We start from the raw sequence: 24,293 nt of genomic DNA on the forward strand, positions 1-24,293 counted from the left end.
AACTTTTTCAAAGCATTGAAGAACAAATGGAAACACTGTATTAATAATGTTAATATATACTATCCAAAAAGCCAAAGGGGAAAAAACACAGAGAAATAAAATTCATGGATATAATAACACTACAATTATGAGCCAATAAAATTCAGAAACCAAACAAGGAACATAGCCAAAATTATAGTTTTTTCAGAAGCTTCAGGATGGCCCACTATTTGAAATATCTTAATATAGTTCACTATACTTCTAAGATAAAGAATATATATTATATATAATAAGAACTTATATTATAAAATTGTAAGAGCTAAAATATGGGAAAGCAGAAAATGTCCAACAGAATGTAGAATTTTTATCAGCAATGCATTACATGTCCATCAATGTTGCTAATATAACTAAGCTATGGCAAACTCAGACAATGCAATACTATATAATACAATAAAAAATGCATTCCTGTATGTACTGACACAAAGCATATTACTGAGTGAAAAAGAGCAAAATAGTGTATATATAAATATACACACGCATGCACATTATATTCATTTATATAAAGCAAAATTAAATAAGTACATATGCTTGAAATGTATAGAATATTTATAGAATAACAACAGTCATTGGGTAAATAGAAATTCAGAAAAATATACTTCACTGTATATTCTTCCCTAGCTTTTAATGTTTATAGCAATTATATGCATTACTTATTTGAATATATTTTTTAAATACAAAAGCTATCTTACTGTGGCAAGAAAAAGACTGGGTAAGTCAACTTGATTCACAGGAGTGGTAAAAAGAAAAGAAGAATAGCATGACCAGTAAGCATGAGGGTACTGAGATCACCCACTCTTAAAGACACAGCCCAAATATGACTGCTTTCAAGGACCTGAAATAATATATACTTCTTCCAAAAGCCATAATCCCTTCTTTACTTGCCCTAATCTTTATACCTTGTATTACAGTAATTAATTTGCATACTTTAATCTCTCATATATTAGTGCCTTTCCCATGCAATTAACATTTTGTTAAACATTCTTGAACAGATAAGACAATATCCATTCTTCACGGAGTCTTCGCTCAGTCATTATTTCCTTTAGAAAGCTTTGTTAGTCTATGTTTCTAGTTTTCCAAGAACTCCTTGATTCTTCTATGAATCTCTTTATCCTACCACATGGAATACCCCCAAATCACTTTTTGCACGATCTTTTTCCCTTCCAGGCCATTAACTTTTGAGAAATGAATATGTCACATGTTTCATGTCATTCAGCCTTCACGCAAACCCTCTGAGATTGTGACCTTACCCATATTGTGCTAATGAGAGACCTGAGGCCCCAGGTAATTAACTTGTCCAAGTCAAAAGTAATCAAGACCAGATTTGACTCAAAGCCATCTGATTGTATGGTTGTGCTCTTAACCACTTGCTATTGCCCATAACTGAACAGTGATGTTAACTTCTACAGTTGTGGGACTAAGACAACCCATATCACTTCTGGTATAAAGTAGAAAACTGTGGATTATCCTTGGAAGAAACAGCGAAGTCATTCTTTATCTAAATCAGCTTATATTTGAGAAGATGATTAGTATTCTTAACCTTAGTTAGTTTAAGTTTTGAGCACATAACTATTATGCTTAGCTTCAAATTATATTAGAGAGTAACCAGAAACAAAGTGATTCGAGGAAACAGTATTTCCTAAATTTTCTGCTACAATTTCCTAAAAGGATAAGACTGTGATAATATCATAAATACAGTGACTCATTGTTTTCTTGATTAAATCAATTAAAAACAGTGTCTTAGTCTTATCTGTTTTAATAAGAATATTAAGTTTATATTGAAGTTAACTCAAAAGAGCTTACATAATCACTTTTTTATGTCACTCTTTACTGTAGATTTAGTTCCTGTTATTTTATAATATGCCAAAATTATTTTTGCTGCTTTGTTTATAACCTAATAACCCATTCTTGAGAGCAACCACTCTGCTTATCCAAGAGAGTGATAAAATTGAATTTGGTTCTGTTTAACTCAAAAAAGACAGATTTAAAAGAGAAAAAGATTTTAAAAAAAATATTTTAAAATTATTCCTTAAGGACAAAAACCAAATTTAGAAATTATAAACCAAAAACCTGTTTTACATACTTGTCATCATTTTGTAAAAGAAAATAATAATGTTAACTGAAATTTAAGTAAGTTACTTCTCCTAAAGGAAGGATTTGTACTCCTTCATTTATCAGTCATGATACAACATTTAGTTTATTAGGAAAAGTCCCAGTGGGTTTTATTTTATTTGTGATGGTAATAAAAAGCTTCTGACTAAAGATGTAAGTTTTTTTTTTTTTTTTTTTATCATCCTCACCCAAGGACATTTTTCCATTCCTTGTTCAGGTAGAGTGAGAGGGAGAGAGAGGAACAGAGAGAGAGAGAAACATCAACGCGAAAGGGACACATCGAGTGGTCGCCACCCACACAACCAACCAGGGCCAGGGACAAACTGCAACCGAGGCACGCGCCCCTAGCGGGAACCCGGGTCTCTCCGGACCGAAGGCCGATGCTCTAACCTCTGGCCAGGGCAAGATGTAAGTATCTTACCTACCTTGGATTTATTAAAGCAGGACTAAAAACTATGGTGACGCCTGGCCATGTGGCATTCGTGGTTGGAGCATCCTCCCATGTACCAGGAAGACTGCAATTTCCATTACCAGTCGGTTGGGCACAATGCCTGCTTGGGACATGTGTGGGAGGCAACCAAGTGATATTTCTCTCTCTGTCTCTCCCTCCTTCTCTCTCTAGGGTCAGTGGACGTATCTGCAGGTGAGGAATAAATTTATATATATATATATACACATATATATATATATACACACACATATATATACACATATATACACATATGTGTGTATATATATGTGTGTGTGTATATATATATAATTTTATATATAGTGATGGAAAATGATTTGACTTTGGGTGGTGGGCACACAATGCAATATACAGATGATGTATCATAGAATTTTACACATGGAATCTATAAAATATTATTAATCATGTCACCCAAAATCATTTAATTCAAAAAAGGTGTGTGGCTTATGAAGATTTATTAATTTTGTGCCATTCTTTTTATTTTATTTTTGCTTGATTTTAGAGAGAGAGAATGAAACATTGAAGAGAGAGAACATCAACTGGCCACCTCCTGCATGGCTTCTGCTGGGGATCCAGCCCACAACCTGGGCATGTGCCCTGACCAGGAATTGAACTGGTGACCTCTTGGTGTATGGCTTGATGCTCAACCACTGAACCACACTGGCCGGGCATTTTGTGTCATTCTTACCAATAAAATATATAAGGCATCAGATTTCATTATGACCATTTTTATCTAAATCAGCAGCTTACAGTAAGGTTACATTGGGGCTACAAAATGATTTTTAAGATACCAAGCACCAACAGTTTACCATGTATTGGTATGCCACCAGAAAAACACTCAAAAATAGGACTGTCAATCTGTTCTCACAGCACTTAACATGCGCGAATAACTAAACTCAAGGCAAGACTGTTGTATGAAAGCATGTTTCTAAAAGAGCAGCTGCTGTGAAGATTTAAAATGCAGCTCAGCATCAAAGGAATAAGATTAAAGGGAGCCTCGGGGGGATGCTAGCTTCTGCTGATTACCAGCTGTCCTGGGCCAACTTCAGGATTATATACTGCTTCCTGTCTTTAGATTTCCTAGTTTGAGGGAAAACATATGTTTTAGTTTGGTCTTATTTTTATTTTGGTACAGGAAGCTTACTCTAACTGTTTTCTCTATTCACTATTAATATGTTGAGTCCTCAGGGAAATAACATTTTGAAATAGAGTAAAAAGACTTAAAAGTATGACCACTCCAGTAAACTCCTTCCTGGGGCACTTTATCTGGGTCACCTCCTAGTCTCCCTTCAGTTAAACTCATACCCACATAAACTCTTCAATTCCTTTATTAGGAGTCTAAAACCACATGCTCTGAAAATAAAGTGTGTCCTCCAAATAATGTGTCTGCTTCCAAGTAGAACAGCAATATATTTACTTTAAGAATCAACTATCCAGAGTAGCGTATTTTACATAGTTAGTGTAAGAATGAATATTTTAAATAAAGTGATGAATACAACTATTGCATTGTAGTTTGATATTTTATGTAAATATTCTTGGTTTTCCTGATGCTTCTAATAGCTCAGTTCATAGTATCACTACAGATGAGTAGTCCCCAATATATAAAACAAAATTTACTTAAGGTCTTTAATTGATAAATATGAAAACTACTTATTAATTATATTTTAGAGAGCATCATTTCAAAGTAAAATATCTCAAATCTCTCAACTTGTCTCAGAACTTTTTAAAATCCGTACTATAATAACATATCAGTGTAGTAAAAACAACATTATTGCCTCTTTTATAGGAAGCATTTAAATTGATTCTACATTTCTGAGACTATAATGTTACAACAGGATGCCTAAGAGCAAATGGAAAGACCTAATACTCTAATATCTGATGGGGGAATTATTGGTCACATTTGTCCCCCATTACGTCCAAAGCTACTTCCTTTCCCTCCACTTTTCTATGTCTAGATGCTGGATTCTCTTTTATTTGGTTAACATCTATGCTTTGTAAGGATGCTCTCTTTCAGCTACTAGATGACCATTTTCATAGTCAGTAAATTCTGCTTGGCTTTATTACACACAGAGAACAGAGCTCAAGGCTGTATTCTTTCAGATCAATATGTTTGTTTTATATTTTCTATGTCATTCACACATTTCTATAAATGTTCCTGCAGAAGTACATGGGATTCCAAGTACTTGCTTTACCAAGAAGTTATGAAACACTGCGTCATGGTATGAGTGTTTTCTTTTAATGCATAATGGAAAACACACTAGAACTAGATAGAGAAAACCACAAGTGATTATAAGATTAGATTATAAAAAGTTGTGTATTATTTATATAGAAATATATAATATTTTATGGAGTATGTGATTAATGAAATATACATGTATTAATTCTATAAGAGATATTAGATCACCTAAAATGTTTTACCTTTATTTATTAAAAAATCTTAATGTCTTCTGCTGTCACCATATATTTGACCCCCTTTACCCTCTTTTACCTCCCTGACCCTTTCCCCTCTTGCAACAACCATATTGTTGCTGCATCTGTGAGATCGTTGGTATTATTTATTCATTTATTGCTTTCAGTTTTATATCCCATATATGAGTGAAAATCATATTTTTTCTTTTAAAAATTTTAACATTGTTTTAATCAAGTAATGTAGCTCTTTATTTATTTATCCTCACCCGAGGACATTTTTCCATTTTTAGTTCAGATAGAGTGGGAGGGAGAGAGAGGAAGAGAGAGAGAAAGAGAAACATCAACGTGAAAGGGACAAATTGAGTGGCTGCCTCTGGCATGACCCAGCCAGGGCTGGGGACAAACTGCAACTGAGGTACATGCCCTTAGTGGGAACGGAACCCGGGTCTCTCTGGACTGCAGGGCGATGCTCCAACTGCTGAGCCAAACCAGCCAGGGAGTTATGTAGCTGTTTAAAACAGGGAATTTTAAGACAGTTGAACAGAGCAAAGTGAAGGACTACTCTATTACCGCGGTTCTCAACCTGTGGGTCGCAACCCCTTTGGTGGTCAAACAACCCTTTCACAGGAGTCGCCTAACATCGGAAAACACATATTTCTGATAGTCTGAGGAACCGAGACACCATTCCTATATCCGTCTCCAGGTGGGTCAATCCACATGCAGATACGCCTACATACAACATGAGGAACTGTATTAAAGAGTTGCGGCATTGGGAAGGTTGGGAACCGCTGCTCTATTAGGATAGTGTCTGTAAATAAAATTCTTATGTGTATTTGAATCTATTGGAAGTTTGCATTAGTTAATAAAGTTGCTTTTTAAAATATATTTTTTAATCTAACTATTCTCTTAATTTGAATCCTATGTATTTCCAATAAGTCTATATGAGCATGGTTAAAAATTAGCATAGAAGTCTATTGTATATTTTTTACTTTAAAATTTTTCAATATATAAGTTAACACATGGATTCAGCTGACTTCTATAGAGTGGTAAATCAAAAATCCTAGCAACAATTAAAAATCATCAAGGTTGATAGTCCCTTTGGAACTAATGTTGTCATAGATGTTGAGTTTTGTCATGAATTTCCCTGTTGGATATAATTATCAGTATTGTATGTAGTATATCTGAAAGAAAATATTTAATAATTTCTTATTTATGCTTAATATTATACTATATACTGAAGATAAGCCTGAAAGTAATTAATTTCAAGCCCATATAGTTTAATTTTGTAAAGCTTTGTATTAGTCATATAAAAAATTATTAAACACATGATATATTATCAAATATAACAAGGTAGGTGATTATAGTGGAGAAAAATTAGATTTTTATCTTTAATTATGCAAGAGAAATAAGAGTTGTAGTATCTGGAAAACAATATAATACAACAAAAAATAAACATGCACAATTCAAATTACTACAAGGTACATTAGTAATTCTGACTACTTAATTTATACATAGAAATAGTTAGAAAGTAGATTTATACTTTCCAGAGATATAATAAACCAACAGAATCTTTAATGTATTTTATAAATGTTAATTTTCCCCACAGGGGAACTAATGATTTTGATTAGCTAAAGTAAATAGGAAGTGGCCCTGGCCGGTTTGGCTCAGCGGTTAGAGCATCGGCCTGCGGCCCTGAGAGACCCGGGTTCGGTTCCCACTAAGGGCACGTACCTCGGTTGCAGTTTGTCCCCGGCCCTGGTTGGGTCGTGTGGGTGGCAGCCACTCGATGTGTCCCTTTCACGTCGATTTCTCTCTCTCTCCCTCCCACACTCTATCTAAACAAAAAATGAAAAAATGTCCCCGGGCGAGGATAATAATAAAAAAATAAAGTAAATAGGAAGTGATGTGCAGTTACAAGAGGTTCTCAGTGATAGCACTTTTCCTTTTCAAACACAATAAAGATTTAAAACATAAACACATGCTCTATACTCTCAGGAAAGAATGAAATAGGATTCCTGAATTCAGGTTGTGTTTTAACTTCGTCATTAATTACCCTTATGCTATATAACTTAACTCTGATTCCATGATAGTAAAATGCATTATAATACCTGCCTTAAGGACTTTAAAACGTATCTTAGAATTTCCAACAAGATAACTTAGTAACCTTTTTGTATACAACTCTATTAATGTAAGGACCATATATGTTGTAAATTCATTGCATATAATAAACCCCTATATTTTTCAGTATTTATGATATATCTTAACAGTTACAGAGCAAGAGAGAAGGTGACTACATTGTTGGGGGTAAGATGATATAAGTCACTGTATTTTCTGATTATGTCTATATTCCCAAAAGTCATTTTACACACACACACATACACACACACACACATACTACACACACACACACAAAAGTAGACACTAATTCTATAAATATCTTTCAAGTCTATTATCTAATTTCATGGACATAACAATCCCATAAGCAACATAGGCATATTCAATATTATTTATCCTCACCACATAGATCAAGAAACTAGATGTAATTTTTTCTGCAGGTGTTGTACACATAATAATCACACAGTGCACCAGAGAGGGAACTTCCTGATTTCCAGTTTATTGGTAACTTTTCAGCATGGCTCTGACTAGTACATAGTTTCAGTGGAAAACCTGCTTCAAACATTTACTGTAGCAAAACAAAATCCACACTGAAGGGTCATTGATGAGTTCAAGTCACCTTGCTTTACACAGAGGCTACTGCCTTAGTTCGAATTCCCTTCCCACTCTTTGCCTAGTCAAGTTCCATTTCTTCCTTATAATGCTTGTCATTAATTTACATAAATGAGAAGGACTGCTCCTGACCTTCTGAAGAGTCTATGGAGCATGGTACTAAGTGTGTACTTATTATATGGAACCCTGTACTGCTTTATAACTTCATGTGTACTCCTCATTTCACCAACTAAACCTCAAAAAAGGAATGGTTCAATTTTTATGAAATCTCTCACTCTGCTCATCACAGAATTTCCCATAAAGGTGATTTCTGCACACATCTACCTTCTTCTAAAGAACTGTGATTACTATCATCCAGATATCCCCAAACCTAGACAGTGGGAAGCTCTAGCTAATACTCTACACAAAGAGTTAATGAAGATATAAATATTCAACAAATGTGTGTTCTACATTTTATAATTGAACTGGCCAAGCACCTCTTCAATTTAAAATTTTTTAAATGAGAAACATTTTTAAAACAGATATTCTAAAGGAAGATTAAAATTAAGCATATGAGTTGAAAATATGTTTATTTGCATTAATTTTGGAGGATTATCTTGAACTTTGTTGGGAGAGAAAGATAAACCAGTAAGCCTAGTTTATTTACAAAAAAATATAAAGTTGAACTGTGCAGCTGAACAAAAATGTTGCATTTGTGGATAACTTATACATTCAACAAGAAATTGTTCAAAATGTGTTTTGGAGTTGGAGATGAATGATTTTGTGATCAGTTAAGACCACTCTTATAAGATCATACAGCATTTTTACCATCTCATATCTGAAGAATAGAAAGAAACATAAAATTCAAGATAAAATGATTGTGATTTTAATTGTATCCCTAATAGATAGCATAGCACCAAAAGTGAGGAAGAGAAAGCAAAAGAGGAGAAACCAGAGAGCAACAAGATGGGGGAACTAGACGGGAGTCTACCATTTGGTCAGAGTAAACCAGAGGCTTGGTTTGGGTTTCCTTATCCTTCATCTTCAGAAACAGTAGAGCAAAGCCATTTTATAGAAAAAAATTAAAAATAAATAAAAATATTATATTATCCAGATTTAGCAATATGTCTATGCTAACTAGACTTAAAGGTCATGTTGGGAATAAAAATGTTTTAATCAAAAAATGAGAGAAAAAGAAATTACTATAATCATGTGTCTATAACTTCATTATAAAAGCTCTAAAATATTCGCTAATCTGCTAGCTATCTAGTTGTTATGGCCCTTGAAATTCACTCTGTCTCTTTAGTAACCTATATTCCAAACATGGATAAAAATGTTGATGGTTCTCTTTAGTTAACCGATAAAAGTCTATTTGGATTTTTTAAGTTGGTCCATAGAAGTGATATTTTCTTTTTCACTTGAAAAAAACATTTTATCAGAATACATTTTATTTAATGTTTATTTAAAAATAGATAGATTAGATACATTTATATAAATAGATGGACAGATAGATAGACTTATAAATATGATGTATATGTAGATTTGGATATAGAGATTATCTAAGGACATTAAAGGCAACAACCCTCTCTTCTATTTATAATAAAGTCCCTACATAAAAGGTAATACTAGACATCTAAAAAATATTTGTTCATTACATATATGTTCAACTTAACTTTTGACATTAGAATGATAAAATGAATTAATTCATCAAAATTACTTAAGATTCTAATGGGAAAATATGTTCTTATATGGGCATGCTTAGCTACACAGAATTTTAAGATCAGTGAAAACTTCTGCTTGATTTATGTCAACAGATCCATATGACAGATAATAATAAGGGCAGCTCACATTTAAAAAGCATTTACCAAGTTTTTAAGGATCTTAAAGTACTTGCCTTAACTCCTTATAAAAAATGTGACGTAAACTCAGTTATCTGCAAACATAGGTGTTGTCCTGATCATAAAAGAAATGTACTTCACACATTATTAATATAACTTTATATAGCTTTATATTGATTTCTTGGAGAAGATAAAAATTTTCTGAGAGACCACCCTTTGGGCCCATTGCCAATAAAATATGTTTCTAACTGCACTCATAAATGTTGTCAGTCTTCTAAAAACTGAATTATATCACTCACAATTAGAGCTGGTCAAGTGAGTAAAAATAGCTCTAGCACTTCTTACCAGTCTTAAATTACCAATCAAAATCTATGACTTACAGAATCTATGCCATGAATGACATTTATAGACAAGGCTCAGTACAGTATATCACCCCGAAGTTTAACACAAGTTTGCTATTCCAGATCAATAGCATTGGAAAAGAAAGAAAAATATTTTAAAAAGACAAAAACAAGGGTCTCTAAAGTATATGGTTTTGATTGACATTCAAAGGATACACTGAAATGACAAAAATTGCCACTTTACATTTTTTAATACACAACTGAAGACATATTTATTGATTTTACAGAGAGAGGAAAGGATGGGGGGAGAGAGACATCAATGTGAGAGAGAAACATTAATTGGTTGTCGTCCATACACGCCCAGACCAGGAATTGAACCAGCGACCTAGGTATGTGCTCTGACCAGTAATCAAATCCACAACATATTTTGTGGGAGACTGTTTGCATGGCATCCATTTTGGTAAAATCTGCTCTGCCATCTCCTTCCCCAAGGCAGGATATCTCTGCATACAATGTTTCTACATTCCTTTAAGTAACCATTTATTCAGCCAGTTATGCTCTGTTTATCTTTTGTTCCACCCGGGATATTTACATGATATTTACTTGAAATTGCTTCCCGGTGGTTACCACAAACATCGCTTGGCAACAAATGTTCTTGTTTTTCTGCTTCTTGCCCTATATATTGTGTGAATCTCCCCAGAATAAAGGAGACTTGATCAGAGCCCTGTCTTGTCTCCATTTCTAGTGTCTCTTGTCCCTCCTCATCCTCACTCCCCCTCTAGAGTCCTCGTTGCTCGACCTGCGGGACAGGTCAATATTTGGTGTACTGGATGATGTGTCAACCAACTCAGCCACCCGGCTGAGGCTGTCCCTTAAAATTTGATAATAACAATTTTTTTTTCTGATTTAATTCTTCTCATGATGTAATGCTTTTCAAAATATTTAAGGATGCAGAAAACATTTTTCTTCTCTTTAATATAAATCTTTCTTTTTCTGTATACTGTTGTAGAAATATTCAAAAACACTTGTAAACATTTTTTTATGTATATTTGCATATTCTTAGAGACTTTTTATTTTGATCTTATTAGATAAATAAATGGTTCACCATCCAATGATTTGAGCTTTAAATACCAGACTGGAGCCCTGGCCAGTTTGGCTCAGGGGTTAGAGCATCAGCCTGCGGTCCGGAGAGACCCGGGTTCGGTTCCCGCTAAGGGCACGTACTTTGGTTGCAGTTTGTCCCCGGCCTTGGTTGGTCGTGCGGGTGGCAGCCACTCGATGTGTCCCTTCACGTCGATGTTTCTCTCTCTCTCTCCCTTCCTCTCCCTCCCTCCCACTCTATCTGTACAAAAAAATGGAAAAAATATCCTCAGGTGAGGATTAAAAAAATAAAATAAAATAAAAAATAAATAAATACCAGACTGGAAATTGATTCACTAATTAAAGACTTTATGGTAACCTTCAACAAAAAGAATAAAATATCTAGGAATAAACTTAACAGTAGATGTGAAGGACCTATGTATTGAAAACTAGAAAACATTATTAAAAGACATTGAAGGAGACACATTAAAATGGAAATGCCCTTCATTTTCATGGATTGGAAGAATCAACATAGTTAAAATGTCCATATCTATATTACCCAAAGAAATACACAGATGTCTTGCAATCCCCATCAAAATTCCAATGGAATCTGTTAAGAAACTATAAAAATAAATATGATTTGTATGGAAGCACAAAAAACCTCAAATAGCCAAAGCATCCTGAGAGAAAAAGAAGCCAGACGTATCATACTACCTGACTTTAAATTATACTACAAAGCAATAATAATCAAAACTGCATGATATTAGCAGGAAAACAGATAGACCAATGGAACAAAATTGAGAACCCTGAAATAAAACCACATGTATATGGTCAAATACTTTTTGATAAATGAGCCAAAAATATACAATAGGTAAAAGAAAGCCTTTTCAATATATGATGCTGGGAAAATTGGAAAAGCCAAAAAAAAAAGAAAAGAGTAAAACTATATTATCGCTTCTCCCCACATACAAAAATTAAGTCAAAGTGGATCAAAGAACTAAATATAAGACCCAAAAGAATAAATTACATAAAAGGAAACATAGAAACGGAACTTATGGACCCTGGTCTCAGAGAATATTTTATAAATTTCAACCCAAAGGGAAGGAAAGTAAAGGCAAAAAGAAATGAATGGGACTATAGGAAACTGAAAAACTCTGCACAGAAAAAGAAACCACCAACAAAACAAAACAAAAAAGGCAACAAATTGAATGGGAGAAGGTATTTGCAGTCAACAGTTCCAGCGAGGGGTTAATATCCAAAATATATGAGAATTCATACAATTGAACAAACAATCCAATTAAAAAATAGGCAGATGACCTTAAAATTATAGTTCTCCCAAGAAGCCATACAAATGCCAAACAAATTTATGAAAAGATGGTCAACTTCACCAGCTATTAGGGAAATGCAAATCAAAACTACAATGAGATACCACCTCACAACTATTAGAATGGCTATTATCAAGACAATCACAAATGTTGGAGAGGTTGTGAAAATTTGTTATATTTTTTTTATTTATACATTTTATTTTATTATATTTTAAATTCTCACCTGAGGATATACCTTTATTGATTCTTAGGAAGGGAGAGAGAGAAAGAGATACATCAATGTGAGAGAGAAACATTTATTGGTTTCTTTCCATACATATCCTAACTGAGGATTGAACCCAAAACCTAGATATGTATCCTGACTGAGAATTGAACCTGTGACATTTTGGTTTACAGGACATAACTCCAACCAGTTGAGTCAGAGCTGTTATACTTTTTAAAGACTGCTATATAAAAGTATAGGGCAAATACACTAGATATGGGATGAGCTAAGGTATGTCTACATAAATAGATTAATATACCTATTAGTAATTTATGAGTAGATAAATAAATATACTTTCTGAGTAAATTAAGAAGTATACTCTTTTGGTTTTCAAAAATATGGATAACAGATATTGTATAGAATGTCTATGTAACAGAGCAGATGCGAAGATCTTCAAGTTATTTTATTGAAGGTATTATTACTGTAAGCATCTTAAAATTAAGATGTTGCTATTTATTCCGAAATACCAAGAAGTAAGAAAGCAAAACAACTAATCATTATTAAAATAATACTAGTGGTAAATTTCTAGAAGAACATAAAGTATATTAATGCTTCAGTTTCCTCATAAATCATATATTTGATGAACTTATCTCTATAACATTCCCTAATAAATAGAGAGATAACAAGGCTCAACTTTGCATAAATCTTGTGTAATAATTCCTAAAATAAGACATTGCAACTCATATATTTTAGTTGGCAAGTGACAGGTTGTGTTTGGTATGTTTTTTAAAAAAGGGGGTGGGGGTGCTGGTGCCAAAAATGGCTTCCTTGGAGGACTTGTAAGTAACTTCCAGTGACACTAATTAGCATGAGTAAATACATCCTTTCCTAATACTGCAGACGTATCCCACAAGCTGGAAAGTAACCACAGAACCTCAGTATCATACTTGACACAACATACTTGAAATTCATATACCTCCAACTCTATCCATTATAAAACCTCTTAATTGCACAAATACATGCATCTTAAATTAATATTCTTCTCAAATTCTACCAGCACAGATCTATTTCAAGTGACCCAATTCAAGTCCCATCTGGATTACTGAATATATAACTTCACAAATAAGTTCCATAAATCTATTTTTCCCATCCTCACTAGTATATCAATAAGTTAAAATTCATAAAATATAAACATTATTCTTAGACTAAAAACTGTTATTCTTTATATCATCTACAAAATCTACATCCTGTGCCATATACTTTCTATCACAGGAACACTGTACCTGCCAATTTTTCTGTGGGATCTTGTCTGTTCTTACTTATTACTAATTTCTAAGTGCCTGAGAAAGTATCAAGCATGTGCTTAAACTCGGTGGTAAATATTTTTGAGTGAAAGAAACATTTAATAAACTTATAGGAGAAATCAATAAAATTAAAAATAGAAAATCAATAGACATAAATCAACAAAACAAAAAGCTGGTTCTTTAAAAAGAGCATAACATCTACAGACCTCTAACCAGGAAACAAAATAAAAAAGGAGAGAACACAAATTACTGATGTCAGTGATGACAGGGAGCATCACTGCAGATCCCATGGACAGTGAAAGAAATAAAGAAATACTGTGAATAATTTTATGCCCACAAATTTGATAACCTAGGTTAGATTGACCAATTTCCTGAAAGACATAATCTGCCAAAACCCACCCAGAAAGAAGTAGATAATCTGAATAGGTTTATATCTATTAAACAAATTGAATCAACATTTAGTAACCTTATAAAAAAGAAAGCACCAAGTCCAGATTAGTTCACTAGTGGATTCTACCTGTCATTTAAGGAAGAAATTATGCCAATTTCAACAATAACTTTCAGAGGCTGGAAACAATAATTAATACTTCTCAATCCATTCTATGAGGCCGGCATTACTATAATAACAAAATCAGACAAATATATTAAAAGAAAACTACAGATCAATATCTCTTATGAATGTAGATGCAAATTTCTGAAAATATTGACAAATCAAATCAAACACTGTATGAAAAGAATGGTAGAGTATGACTAAATGATATTTAAGTGAATCACACAGGTCTTACACTCTTTACAAAAATTAACTCACAGTGGATCACAGATATAAATATAAAAACAAAACTATTAAACTCCTAAAGATAATATATGAGAAAATCTAGATGACTTTGGTTATTACATGCCTTTCAGACAAAATACCTAAAATATATTCATGAAAGAAAGAACTGATAAGCTGGACTTCATTAAAATCAATAATTTATGCACTGCAAAAGACAGTATCAAGAGAATGAAAAAACAAGCAACAGATTGGAAAAAAATATTGGTGAAAAAACACATCTGACAAAGAATTGCTATCCAAAATATACAAGGAACTCTTAAAAGAACAACAGGAAAATAAACAATTTATCATACTCTTTACAGCATTATTTACAAGATATGAAACAATCTAAGTTCTGTCTATGAATGACTGGATAAAGAACTGTGATTACACACACACACACACACACACACACGCACACACACGCACACACAATATACACCACAAAATAATATTATTCAGCCTTTAAAACGGATCTCTTGATAGTGTTTTTGACAACATGGGAGGACCTGGAGGAAATTATGCTAAGTGAAATAAGTCAGACACATTCAGAAAAATACTGCATGAATTCATCTATACATGAAATCTAAAAAGTCAAATTTATATAAGCATAGAGTAAAACAGTGGTTACTAGGTGTGGGGACATAGGGGATATGGGGAGATGTTATTCAAAAGGTACATAGATGCCATCATGTAGGATGAGTAAGTTTTAGAGATCCAATGTACAGCATAATGGCTATAGTTAATAATACTGTATTGTATACTAGATATTTGCTAAAGAGGTTTTGGATGCTCTTACCACACACAAATACACACACAAAGGTAACTATGTGAGCAGATAGATGTGTTAACTGGTTTGATTTTAGTAGTTATTTAATCACATATATGTATATCAAAACTGTATAGTATAAACTTTAAATGTAATTTATTAAATAAATTAAAAAAGTTAAAAATGGGCCAAACACTTAAATAGACATATAACCAAAGAAGAAATATAGATGGCAAATAAATAAATACAAAGATGTGCTATATATCATGTCATATGTGTAATACAATTTAAAACAGCAATGAGATAACATACCTATTAGTCAAATAGGTCAAAATTCAGAACACTGACAACACCAAATGTTGACAAGGATGTGGAGCAACAGGAAATTTTATTCATTGCCAGAGGGAATACAAAAATGGTACAGCCAGCTTGAAAGACAATTTGGCTGTTTCTTACAAGACTAAATATATCCGTACCATAGGATCCAGCAATCACGTTCATTGGTATTTATCAAAAAGGTTTAAAAATGTATGTCCATTCAAAAACCTGCATACAGATATAAAAGCAGCCTTACTAATAATTGCCAAAATTTGGAGGAAACTTAGATGCATTTCAGTAGGTAAATAGATAAACTGTGGTCCATCTGGACAATGAAATATTATTCAGCGCTAAAAAAATTTTCTCTATTTTTTTTGTGCTAAATAATATCAAGCTATTGAAAAACATAGAGAAAGCTTAAACACGTATTACTAATGGAAAGAGACCAATCAGAAAAGACTACATACTATATGATTCCACCTATATGATATTCTGGAAAAGGCAAGACTATGGAGACAGTTAAAAGATCAGTGGTTGACAGGAGTTAGCAGGGAGGGAAGGATGAATAAATCAAGCACACGGACTTTGAAGGCAATAAAGCTACTCTGTATAATACTATAATGGTGGGTACATGCCAAGAGGGAACATAATGTAAGCTATAGACTCTGCATGATGATGACATGTCAATGTAGGTTCATTAGTTGTAACAAATGTATCACTGTGATGTGAAATGTTGATAATGGGGGAGGCTGTGTATACGTGAGGGAAGGGGTTTTATGAGAAATCTCTATTCCTTCTGCTCAATTTTGCTTTATACCTAAAATTACTCTAAAAATTAAAGTCTATTTAAAAACAAGATATTAATACCCTTTCTCATTCTAATATTAGGTAACTATTAGAATAATGCAATCTTTTTTTACATTTTAGATTGAAGAAAAAAATATGTGCACGGTGCTTTATGGCTAGACTGACACCATGTGGCTGTCAGTCTGTGAGCAGTGATAGGCAGAGGAGGAGGGCAATGAACAGTGGTGGGACAGCAGGTTCAGAAACACAGAAGTAAGTTAAAGAAATTTAATAAATCTGAAATTATGATCTGACAAATTCAGTAATGGATATTATACTTAATTCCTCCTCAAAAGAAAAAAAAATGCTGTTGTTCAACTTCAATTTGAAAAATTCTGGTAATGGTTAATTTAACTACTATATAAGATAAAAACATTTTAAAAATCCTTACAATGAGTTTCCCTATAACCTCTATTCACCAGGCTTAATTCCACACTTGAAATCTAAACTAAAATCATATTCCTACATTCCAGTACCTTTTCCCCGATGATAACTATTACATCTCCACTGTGATTTCTCTCTATGTATGTACAAGTTATTCTAGTGTTTCCAATATGGTATAGTTTCTATTAATGTCTTTGCATTTCATATTTACATTCTTTTGCATTTTGTCAATTTGCTCAATTCCCAGAAGTTAATTATCTTCTGTCTTCACACACATACACACACACACACACACACACACATTAGTTACATCAGTTATATTTTTAGTTACATTATTTTGCTTGGCAGTTTTGCACGCAACTAAATAGCACTGAACTTATGATCCACAATTCTGGTAAATGTGGACCTTCTGTATCCTATATGTTAAGTTTATTTGTTTAATCAGACAGTTTGATTTGTACCATTTATAAATCACATATTGTTATTTTCCTTGTATGCCAAATGATTTTCCTTTTCAGACACATTGCACATGTCTCTCCCACACCTTGAATGCTTTCCACACTCATCATCTTCATTGGGTCTTTTTATCTTCATGTTACTCCTTCAAAGAGGTTTTTCTTGACCACCTTATATAAAGTAAGTACCCCTTTTCCCTCCATCATTTCTTACCTGAGGAACTTCTGTGAACTACTTATATGCACTTATATGTCTTATCACTGTTCAGTCAGATTTTCCCAATAATAGGAATTTCCATAAAGATGAAAACCTATGTGATTTGTTCACTGTTAATGTTTCACCAACAAAGAGTGCCTTATATTTCTTAGATTCTGAGAAGAAGTTCACTGAAACTTGAAAATAGTCCTGGTTGTATTGGGTCAGTGGTTAGAGCCTTGGCCTAACCAGTCAAGGGCATGTACCTGGGTTGCAGGTTTGATGCCTGGCCCTGGGGCCCTGGTTGGGATCACGTGGAAGGCCAGTAACTGAAGTGTCTCTTTCACAATGATGTTTCTCTCTCTTTCCTTTCACACTATTTATTCATTTTTTAATTAATTAATTTATTTTTGTTTTAGATGTTTCCCCCAACACTGATTCCCCCATATCCCTTCCTCCCTGCCCTGTTCCCAGCTTTGTTGTCCATGTCCATTGTTCATGCATACATGCATATAAGTTCTGTGGTTTATCTCTCCCCCACCACCCCCTCTTTTGTGAATTGTCAGTCTGTATCCTACTTCCACGTCTCAGGGACTACCCCATCCCTCAGACTGTTATATTCATTATATTCCACAAATAAGTGAGATCATATGATACTTGTCTTTCTCTGTTTGGCTTGTTTTACTTAGGATAATACTTTCCACGTCTCTCCATGTTGTTTCAAAGGATAAGAGAGCTTTCTTTCTTACAGCTACATAGTACTCCATTGTGTATGTGTACCCGAGCTTTTTTATCCATTCATCTAATGATGGACATTTGGGCTGTTTCCAGATCTTAGCCATTGTAAATAGTGCTGCTACAAACATGGGGGTACATGTATATTCTTTCTGATTGGTGTTTCAGGCTTCTTAGGGTATATTCCTAGAAGTGGGATCACTGGGTCAAATGGAAGTTCAATTTTTAATTTTTTGAGGTAACACCATAGTGTTTTCCATAGTGTCTGCACCAGTCTGCATTCCCACCAGCAGTGCACTCACTGGAGTCCCCTTTTCTCCACACCCTCGCCAACACTTGTTTGATGATTTGTTGATGGCGGCCATTCTGACAGGGGTGAGGTGATGCTTCATTGTTGTGTTAATTTGCATCTCTCTGATGATTAGTGATATTGAGCATTTCTTCATATGTCTCTTAGCCATTTGTATGTCCTGTTTGGAGAGGTATCTGTTTAGTTCATCTGCCCATTTTTAATTGGTTCTTTGTCTTCCTTTTGTTGAGTTGTATGAGTACTCTATATATTTTGGAAATTAACCCCTTATCTGATATATTATTGGCAATTATGCTCTTCCATACAGTGGGTTGCCTTTTCATTTTGATGATTGTATCTTTTGCTGTGCAGACGCTTGTGAGTTTGATGTAGTCCCATGTGTTCATTTTCTCCTTTGTTTCTGTTGCCTTAGGTGATGTATCAGTGAAAATTCTGCTGCATATGATGTCTGAAATTTTGTTGCCTACAGTTTCTTCTAGGATTTTTATGGATTCACGAGTGACATTTCAGTCTTCTTTCCATTTTGAGTTTCCTCTTGTGTATGGTGTAAGTTGATGGTCTAGTTTCATATTTTTGCATGTAGCTGTCCAATTTTCCCAACACCATTTATTAAAGAGGCTGTCTTTACTTCATTGTATACTCTTGCCACCTTTGTGAAATATTAATTGAGCATATTGTCTTGGGTCCATTTCTGGGTTCTATACCCTGTTCCATTGATCTATCTGCCTATTCTTGTGCCAATACCAGGCTGTTATGATTACTGTGGCTTTGTAGTATAACCTGAAATCTAGTAATGTGATCCCTCCAACTTCGTTCTTCTTTTTCAAGAGTGATGTGGCTATTCAAGGTCTTTTTTGGTTCCATATGAACTTTTGAAATATTTGTTCTAGTTTTGTGAAGTATGTCATTGATATTTTGATGTGGATTGCATTGAATCTATAGATTGCTTTGGGTAGTATGGACATTTTAATGCTGTTAATTCCTCCAATCCATGAACAAGGTATGTGCTTCTACGTTTTTATATCTTCTTCTACTTCTTTTTTCAGTGACCTGTAGTTTTCTGCAAATAGGTCCTTTATTTCTTTGGTTAAGTTTATTCCTAGATATCTTAACTTTTTTTGCCGCAATGGTAAATAGGATTTTGTTTTTAGTTTCTCTTTCTGTGAGTTCATCGTTGGTGTATAAAAATGCCATTGATTACTTGACATTAATTTTGTATCCTGCTACTTTGTCAAATTCATTTATTAAGTCTAGTACATTTTTGATAGAGTCTTTGGGGTTTTCTACATATAGTATCATGTCATCTGCAAATAACAACTGTTTCACATCCTCCTTTCCCATTCGTATCCTTTCTATTTATTTTTTCCTGTCTGATTGCTGTGGCTAAGACTTTCAGTACTATATGAAATAAGAGTTGAAAGTGGGCACCCTTGTCTTGTTTCTGTTCTTAAGGGAAATGATTTTAATTTTTTCTCGTTGATGATGTTGGCTGTAGGTCTTTCACGTATGGCCTTTATTATGTCGAGATATGATCCCTCTATTCCCAGATTGCTGAGAATTTTTATCAGAAATGGATGCAGGATTTTGTCGAATGCTTTTTCAGTGTCTATTTATATGATCATATGATTTTTATCTTTCATTTTGTTTATGTGGTGTTTCAAATTTATTGACTTGCGAATACTGTACCAGCCTTCTGTCCCCAGGATGAATCCCACTTGGGCATGGTGAATAATTTTTTTGATGTATTGCTGGATCCGATTTGCTAGTATTTTGTTCACCATTTTAGCATCTATAGTCATTAGGGATATTGGCCTGTAGTGTTCCTCCTATATAGTGTTTTTTTTTTTTCTGGTTTTGGAATTCGAATTATGCTGAACTCATAAAACGAGTTTGGAAGTCTTCATTCTTCTTGAATTTTCAAAATAGTTTGAGGAGAATGGGTATTACCTCCCCTTGAATGTTTGGTAAAATTCCCCCGTGAAGCCATCTGGGCCTGGGCTTTTATTTGCTGGGAGAGTCTTAATTACATCTTCAATTTCTTTTGTTTTTATTGATCTGTTTACATTTTCTATCTCTTCCCGATTCAGTTTTGGGAGACAATGTGTTTCTAGAAATGTGTCCATTTTGCTTAGATTATTGAATTTGTTGCTGTATAATTGTTCATAATACTTGTTAACAATCCTTTGTATTTCTGCGGTGTCAGTTATTATTTGTCCTCTTTCATTTCTGATTTTGTGTATTTGGGTTCTCTCTCTTTGTTTCTTGGTGAGTCTAGCTAAGGGTCCATCAATCTTTTTTATCTTTTCAAAGAACCAGCTCTTTGTTTCATTGATTTTTTGAATTGTGTTTTTTTGTCTCCATGTCATTTATTTCTGCTCTGATCTTTAAGTAATTTCCTTCCTTGTACTTTCTCTGGAATTTTTTTGTTTGTTTGCTTTCTAATTCTTTAAGTTGTGAGGTTAGACAGTCAATTAGAATTTTTTCTTGTTTCTTGAGATAGGTCTGTAGTGCTATGAACTTCCCTCTCAGAACTGCTTTTGCTGCATCCAACAGATTTTGCGTTGTTGTGTTCATTTTCATTGGTTTCCAGGAAGTTTTTAATTTCTTCCTTGATCTCCATGGTAACCCATTCATTGTTTAATAACATGCTATTTAGCCTCCATGTTTTCAAATGTTTTTGCATGTTCTTGTTGCAATTTATTTCTAGTTTCATGCCATTGTGATCAGAGAAGATGCTTGATATGATTTTAATCTTCTTGAACTTGTAGAGACTTAGTTTGTGCCCTAACATATAGTCCATCTTTGACATAGCAGAAATTAAGAGCACATTGGAGGACTAACCAGCAGAGTAGAGGAAGCTGAGGACTGGATCAGTGAATTAGAAGACAAGGTAGAAAAAATCAACCAGTCATAAAACCAAAAGGAAAACACAATTAAAAAACAGGAAGACAGCTTAAGAGAACTGTGGGACAACTGGAAACACAATAACATTCGCATTATAGGAGTCCCTGAAGTGGAAAAAAATAGGCAAGGGTTAGAGAATATATTTGGAGAAACAGTGACAGAAAACTTTCCTAACTTGGTGAAGGAAGAAGGCATTCAAGTTCAAGAAGCACAGAGAGTCCCAAGTAAGAAGAATCCAAACAGGCCCACACCAAGACACATAGTAATCAAAATGCCAAAAATTCAAGACAAAGAGAGAATCCTAAAGGCAGCGAGAGATAAGCAACAGGTTACCTACAAAGGAAACCCCATAAGGCTCTCGGCTGACTTCTCAACAGAAACACTACAGGCCAGAAGGGAGTGGCATGAAGTAATCAAGGTCATGAAAAAGAAGGATCTGAATCTAACCACACTAAACAAAAATGGCAATAAATAAATACATACTAATAATCACTGTAAATGTAAATGGGTGGAGTGTTCCAAATTAAGACACAGAGTAGCTGATTGGAGAAGAACACATGACTCATATATATGTTGTTTATAAGAGACCTACCTCACAACAAAAGACACATAGGTTGAAAATGAAGGGATGGGAAAAAATCTTTCAATCAAACGGAAAGCATAAAACAGCTGGGGTAGCAATACTCATATCTGATAAAGTAGATTTCAAAATGAAGGGCGTAACTAGAGACAAAGTAGGCCACTACATCATATTGAAAGGATCTATCCAACAGGAAGATATAACTTTGGTAAACATTTATACACCCTATATAGGAGCACTAACATATATTAAAAATCTTCTGGAGGAATTCAAAAGAGAAATCAATAGCAATACAATCATAGCAGGGGACTTCAATATCCTTCTGACATCACTGATAGATCTTTTTTTTTTTTGGGCAGAATTTTATGGTTTTATTAACATAAATACAACATGTACACAATCTGTCTATTCATTTTCTTTGCTGCGCAGCCTGGCATTGGGATTGGTGACTCTGATGGCCAGCTGGGCTGCTCTTTCCACAATGGCTGTGCGGTTCTTTGAGGAGACATTGTGAGCGATCTCAGCACAGTAAGATTTGTTGCACATCAGCAGTACTTCAAGCTCCTTGACGTTGTGGACCAGAAACTTACGAAAGCCACTGGGAAGCACGTGTTTTGTTTTCTTGTTGCTCCCATACCAATGTTGGGCATCAAGATCTGGCCCTTGAATCTTCTGCGCACCCTATTGTCAATACCTCTAGGTTTTCGCCAGTTCCGCTTAATTTTGACATATCGGTCTGACTGGTGCCGGATGAACTTCTTGGTCCTCTTTTTGACAATCTTGGGTTTCACTAGGGGTCTGAGGGCAGCCATGGCGCCGAGTAGAAGATTGCTGCCAACTCCGTAGGCAATGCCGAGGAAGAGCACTGATAGATCTTCTAGACCAAAAATTTACAAGGAAACACAGACTCTAAATGAAGCGCTAGATTGAATGGATTTAATAGATATCTACAGAGAAGTACATTCCTTTTACTCTATTTAAAAAATTAATAGAAAAATATCCTTGGGTGAGGATTAACAACAACAACAAACAAAGAAAAACTTGAAAATAAGACAGTGGGGAGGTTATAACCTGGCAATGTCATGCTTGGACGATGATTAATAATTGGGCCTGAGAGAAGGGAGTGGCAAGAAATATTAAAAGCGATGAAAGGCAAGGGCCTACAACCAAAATTACTCTATCCTGAAAAGCTATCGTTTAGAATCAATGGCCATAAAAAGAGTTTCCCAGACAAGAAAAAGCTAAAGGAGTTTATCACCACCAAACCAGTATTATATAAAATATTGACGGGTCTTCTAGAAGAAGGAGAAGGAGAAGGAGAAGGACAAGGAGAAGGAGAAGGAGAAGGAGAAGAAGAAGAAGAAGAAGCAATAAAATGGCAATAAATACTTTTTTATCAACAATTGAATCTACAAACAAAATGAGCAAGCAGAACAGCAAATGATTCATAGATACTGTTCACCCTAGCTAGGCCCACAAGGTGCACCCCTCGTGTGGACTGTACCTTCTTCTGTTGTAATTGAGTCTTGTTTGCTGTTGGCACCCCAGTAAAAGGAATTTACTCAGACTTTTGGGCCTAAGGATTGGCTGTGCCCATTAACCACCATCTTCTAACTGCTTTGGATGATCAGCTGTGCAACTCTTGCTAAACCAATGTAAATAAGCAGGCCTACACACAAAAAGAACAATGTTTTTTCTTCAGGCCTACTATTTAGAAATTATCAAAATAGGATACTGTTAATAAACATTTTTTAAAAATATTTTTCTTTACGGATTTTAGAGAGAGGAGGAGAGAGTGATAGAAACATCGATGAAAGAGAACTTCGATTGGCTGCCTCCTGCATGCCCCCTCTGGGGATCAGGCCCGCAACCTGGGCATGTGCCCTAACTGGGTATCAAATGGGCAACCTCTTGGTGTATGGGTCGACACTCAGCCACTAAGCCACATCAGCCAGGCAATAAACATTATTTATTTAAATATAATTTAATTACCTAAGGCTGCGATAGGCAAACTTTTTCTTAAAGTAGTTTAGGTTTTGCAGACCATACAGTCTATGCCATCACTACTCAAATGATCAACAAATGATGTACCAATTAATGCGTACATTTGTGCTACATAAAAATTGTGAGAACAGGACAATTGTCAATAGACATAGTTTG

The 24,293-nt window shown here is 34.4% G+C and overlaps 1 pseudogene; it reads right to left on the reverse strand.

Annotated features, from left to right (window-relative positions):
* Positions 1 to 22,529: 22,529 nt before the first annotated feature.
* LOC118641185 lies at positions 22,530 to 22,993 on the reverse strand (annotated as a pseudogene).
* Positions 22,994 to 24,293: the final 1,300 nt, after the last annotated feature.

The sequence above is a fragment of the Molossus molossus genome, unplaced genomic scaffold, assembly GCF_014108415.1.
Source record: "Molossus molossus isolate mMolMol1 unplaced genomic scaffold, mMolMol1.p scaffold_m16_p_1, whole genome shotgun sequence".
NCBI classification, from domain to species: Eukaryota; Metazoa; Chordata; class Mammalia; order Chiroptera; family Molossidae; genus Molossus; species Molossus molossus.